Below are 6,000 nucleotides of genomic sequence, written 5' to 3' on the forward strand. Positions count from 1 at the left end.
AGAGGGAGAGAAATGCCAATGTGGGGTTGCCTCTCAGGCACCCCCTATTAAGGACCCAACCCACAACCCAGGCATGTGCCCTGACTGGGAATCAAACCCCCAACCTTTTGGTATATGGGAAGGCACAACAACCAATTGAGCTACACATTCCAGTGTTCCCTTCCCTTTATTCTTAATAATTTTTCTTCATACCAGGTGCTAAAGTGATCCTCCAAAAACAGAAATTATTCACATTATCCTGTACTTAAAGCTCTTTCCATGTTCCTTACAGAATTTGGAATGAAGTAAAAACATCCTCAATTCATCTGAAAGTCCATTTACAATCTGAACATTGTCATCTTGGCTTTAGGCATTCTTCAAACCACACAGTTTTCAGCAGACTGAAATGCATTCAATTCCAGGAGATAGCCATATTTTCTTTCACATCAAGCCTTTCACACCTGCTTATCCTTCTGCCTAAGTGTTAGTCTTTCCATTATTCACTCCTGCCTTTTTTCCTTGTATAAATTCTACCTACTTATCCTACCTAACTGTCAGTTATTCCTGACTCAGCTCAGATAGCATTCCTACTAAAGCACCACTTCTGATCCTTGGTCGTCTTATACCCAGGGAACCACAAATATGTTTCTATTACAGTACTTAGAATGTAGCATTTTAATGACCTAAGTAGATATGAATGCATTTTCCTCTTCCTCCATCAGACCTCTCTGAATGTCCTTAAGTCAGAGACCATATGATATTTATTTTGCCTCAACAAGCACATAACATAGAACCTAGAACATGGTGTTTAGTAAATTAGTGGTGATCATTACAAGAAGTAAATTCATCTAAATTTCATACTCCCATGAGTGGTGGGACCAAGAGTAAAAGTAATTGAGTCCTCCACCCCTTCTCAACACATTATATAGGTGGATATTTGGTTGAAAGAAATGTCCAAAACAGTGCAATGAAACTTATAGTGTGTGCAGAAATACAGTGATTGCTTGACAGAGGGTGATTAAGTAGAGTAATGGTGTGCATATAAGCTTCTGGTCATTTTGAACATATCTACTCATGGAGCTAACCTACTCTTCTGTGCACTTGCCATTTCACAGTTCAATTAGTGGCACAGAATGGTAGAAAATATTGAAATATTTTGAGAGTGTTGAGGACAGTTACCAGAATACTTTGCCCTTCAACACACTCTGAAACTTGTTGTTTCTTCTCATCAACTCAAACACCTGTGCATTTGTCATGTGTGAGAAAACAAGCACTTGATTCTGATCACAAATTACTAAAATATCTCATGAGATCTGGCGTCAGGTCGTGCACTTTCAAGTCAAAACATGCTGTGCATAGGAGAACACTGAGCAGCAATGTGAGCAAGAAGAGAAAAGGCAGAAAGGATGGCGATGTTTCTTCACTGTGTTCCTCTTTCCGTGGTAAAATACCCCAGGGGGCTCCCTTTCTTAGTCTGCTTCCTAATCTTTACAGGGGACTAGAATAATTTTTCCAATACAAGTTCTCTATGTATGTATGCATGCATGCATGCATGCATGTAATAATGTATGTATGCACTTCATGGATAGCTCTAATATGTTGTTATAATAGTATTAATATATAATCATTGTTATAATAATGGCTGCCTCTCATTCAGTCCCCCTGTCGCCCCTGCCCCCACTGACTTTCTGACGTCATCAGCGGGCCCTTGTGATGTCAAAGAACTGATCATATCCTGCCTGAGGCAGGCAGCTGAGGGCAGAGAGAGAGAGAGAGGCAAGAGAGATTGGTCCTGTGCCAGGGTGGTGGTGTTTACCCGCAGCAAAGCCTGGGGGATCAGGCTTTGAGCAGCGGACCCCGTGGTGGAGGAGGAAGAGATGGAGCCAGGGATGGAGGAGCCATGGTGGGAGGAGCCAGGGATGGAGAAAGAAGAGGTGGAGGAGGAAGGGATGGGGGATCCAGGGACCAGTGGCACACAGGTGAGCAGTAGCCCCTAAGGTCCTGCTGGTCCACATGAATCCCCAACTCCTCCTCCCCCCACCACACTGTCCCTGTCCTCCACACCCCAGCTCCAGCCTTCCTACACACCTGCTGACCTGGGGTTGGCTTCCTCTCTAACCCTGGCCCCCCTAAGCCACACCCACCATAACCCATGCCCCGCCCCAACCTGTGATTCCACCTTTTGTCCCTACTAGGGTATCCAGGCTATCCCCACTCCAATGGACACATCCACCACTCTGAGGCGAATGCACAAGGAACTGACGGACATCACCAATAACCCCCCGCCCATGTGCTCTGCGGGGCCAGTGGACAATGACATGTTCTCATGGAAGGGGACCATCAGGGGTCCTGCCGATAGCCCCTATGAGGGAGGTGTGTTCTGCCTAAAATACAATTTCCACCCAACTACCCCCACAGATTTACTTCACTGCCCTGATCTACCACCCTAATATCAACCAGAGGGGCTACATCTGTCTAGATATTTTCAGCTCACAGTGGTCTCCTATATCCAAACTCCTGTTGTTCATTAGCTCCATGCTCTGTGGCCCCAACTCCAATGTCGCCTTTGTCCCCTCCATTGCCAGGAGGTACTTAAAGGACAGGGACACCTATGATACCATGGCCTGAGCTTGGACCAAGAAGTATGCCATGTGAGTGAGAGGTAAATGATAACCCATCACCTCAATAAAACACCCACCTGTTGGCACCACTGTCTTTTGACTGTTTTCTGGGAGGTGCCCTTTACCTATCCTTCTGGGCACACAGTGAACACCTGGCACATTAGGATGTGTGGAGAAGGTGGGGGGCATGGGGGTGGGCCAAGGTCAGGGCATAGGGAGACATAGAGGTTGGACACCTGCCACATCAGAGTGTGTCTGGAGGGGGTGAAGGGAGCACAGGGTCCACTTCCTTGTACATTGGAAACTCTCAAATTTCTTGCATGGAATTGTTTCAAGCTGAATTGACTGAGGCCATTCACCTTTTTTTCTTTTCTTTTTTTTTTGTTGCTTATATGGAAGAATTTATTGCTCAAAGCATCATTAATCACAGCATCAAGTAAAAGCTCTCCCTCTTAAAATTATGTTCAAATGCAATTCCATCCCTTCACATTTTTAAAGCTGTACAGCTTGAAGCTATGATTATCTGTAAAGAGGTATAATTTTTGATATTTTTAACTGCTATGATGTAGACAATCCAATCTGCTTCTACTTTTCTTAATATTTAACTTCTGAGATTAATAAAGTACCACTGTCAATATTCCTACCATGTCACTTTAGAATTACATTAATTCTTTCAGAGATGTGAGATCAAATGGATATGATACTATTACAATGGGAAATTACAATGGAATATTGTATTTTCAAAGTAGAAACACAATGAAGAGAACAAACCAAGTTTCTACTTTAGTTTAAACTTGTATTTTCATGAATGTGTATTATGTGTAAGCATGATCAATATGTAACCCAGTTTTGGCCAAACTTAAAATTGTCATATCCTTCATTTTTGCTTCATCAACCTCATCAGTTCTGCTCTATATAGAAATTCGTGTACTAATTACAAGTGAGCCTTATCATCTGAAAACATTTTGAATAATCAGTCAACGTGATCATACCAGGGTATTGGAATCACTTTGAAGTGTGCAATTTGATTTTTAAGATTGATATTTTAAGACCAATACATAAATATATTAATTAAAGAAAGCCCACAGTAATTCATGATGTATCACAGGTAAATTGCATGTCCAGAAATATTTCTCCACAATGGAAGATGGGTAAACAATAATATAAACTCTCCAAGATTGGCAGGGCAGGCTTTTAGTAGTCGTTATGCGCTTCACATGCTTGAAAGAAGTAATTGTAGTTCTTCCACAATGGAATGGATATAAAGACAATAGATTAGAATTTGTTCTAAAATTCACACAGAATTCATCAAACATCTCACATAAACATTAACACCAAGGTCAGAGCATGATGTAAGTGACTATTTGCCGCCGCCCGCGGCAGCAAGGGTGGTCGCGAGGTGAGGCGATGAACTTAACTTAATTAAAAGAATGGAGAGGTCCAAGTGCTCTTGCTGGCAAATGGCGAGTTTATTCAAGGAACTGCTGGCTTATATGCAGAACTGCAGTGGTCTGAGAACAATGCTGTTTTACAAAAGTTTGTACATTCCCGAAGGCTATCAAGAGGGCAAGATGTTCTCATATCCTGAGAACAGGAGCCCACAGATAACAGTGTCCTCATGACTATCACTTTCCTGGAACATGACCCACATGCCAAGACCTTGTTCTTTCCTTCAAGGCTGAGAAGGAGAAGGTCCGGAAGATGTCAAGATACCCGCCGGCTCCAGGGACCAGAAACCAAGTCCCGCCACCGTTTTCACAGTGGGGCCTCTGTCCTTGGTCCCCTGCGGCCTGGCGGGCTCCCACAACTATTGAAAAATGTAAGTTAACCATCACTCAGCTTTAAAATGTGAGATGTGCACCCTGGCTGGTGTAGCTCAGTGGATTGAGCGCGGGTCTGCGAACCACAGGATCGCGGTTCTATTCCCAGTCAGGGCACATGCCTGGGTTGCAGGCCAGTTCCCGGCAGGGGACTCACGAGAGGCAACCACACATTGATGTTTCTCTCCTTCTCTCCTTCCCTTCCTCTCTAAAGATAAATAAATTAAAAAAAATACAATGTGAGATGTGACTAAAAGCAAGCTAATGTAACAAGTAAACACCCTGTTATCAATAAAAGCAGTGCCCAAATGGTGACAGACGGCTGATCGGTTTAGTAATACTAACATCTTGTATTACCATAGTACTTTACAGTTTGAAAACACATTCTTGCCCTGGCTGGTGTGGCTCAGTGGGTTACATGCTGATCTTCGAATCGAAGGGCCATTGATTCCATTCCCTGCTCCGTGGCATATGGCTGGGTTGTGGGCCAAATCCCTCAGTGTGGGCTGGGCAAAAGCCAACCATACGTTTATGTTTCTGTCCCCCTCTTTGTCCCACCTTTCCCCAATCTCTAAAAATAAATTAAATCTTCAAAACAACAAAAATTACATTCTCGTGTACAATCTCATTCACATTTGTTCTTTACACTCTCTCAGGGTTGTCAGCTGGGATTAACATTTTCATTTTATGCAAAGAATATAAAGCTCACAAGGGCTGAGTCCTTTGCTGAAGATCAGATAATGTGAGAAGTCTATAAAGCAATGCCAGCATTTTGAAATTAAGAAGTACAAATCCTGTTGAACCTGAGTAGTTTTGCCAACCAACATCACCCCTGTAAATCCGATTTTAAAATACTAAATAAACTGGAAGAAATATGCTTTAAAAAACTAAATTTAAGGGCAAGAGATGGTGGCCAAGTAGATGGAAGCTGAGTCCACTTGCTCTTGGTCCCCAACTTGGATAATGGGCTGATCTTCTGAAAAATAAGCTGAGCATTCAACAGAATAATAGCTGATGTGAAGTTTGGAAGCCAAGGGGTGCAGAAAACACTTCACAAGGGTGGTAAGGAGGTTTTACAGGTCTATAGGAAAGTATCTTGTGTGGAAACGACCTATGTGTGGAGCCCACAGCTCTGGAGAGCCTGGCCACAGATGGCCGCTCTGTGTCTTCCTCCCCTTCAAGGGCAGGGAACCCCCAGACCCAGGTGGCAAACGCCAGCCAGGAGAGTGCCAGGGGGATAGAGGGACTCTGTATGCACCTGGGTTAGGTGGAGACAGGCCTCGACCAGCCGTGACTGGGAGAGACTCTTGGCTTTTTAGAGAGGTGGTGTGTGGGGAAAGCGGAACAGTGACTCGGCACTGCAGTGGGAGTGCCCAGGGAAACTTGTTAAAAGGGGAGCTGAGGTGTACTGGGCAGAGATCCGGCACACAGCTGACCTGCCAGCGAGGGGAAAGGATTGAGGGTGCAGTTTGCTCCCACTCCTTGCAGCAGACCAGAGAAATCAGAAAGGTGCACAGCCAGAGGATTTCTTGGCCCCAGCCAAGCACTACGGGCAGGCTGGGGGCTACTCAGGGCAGAAA

This window comes from Sturnira hondurensis, unplaced genomic scaffold (genome assembly GCF_014824575.4).
Source record: "Sturnira hondurensis isolate 20B ecotype Veracruz unplaced genomic scaffold, ASM1482457v3 Scaffold0010099, whole genome shotgun sequence".
NCBI lineage: Eukaryota > Metazoa > Chordata > Mammalia > Chiroptera > Phyllostomidae > Sturnira > Sturnira hondurensis.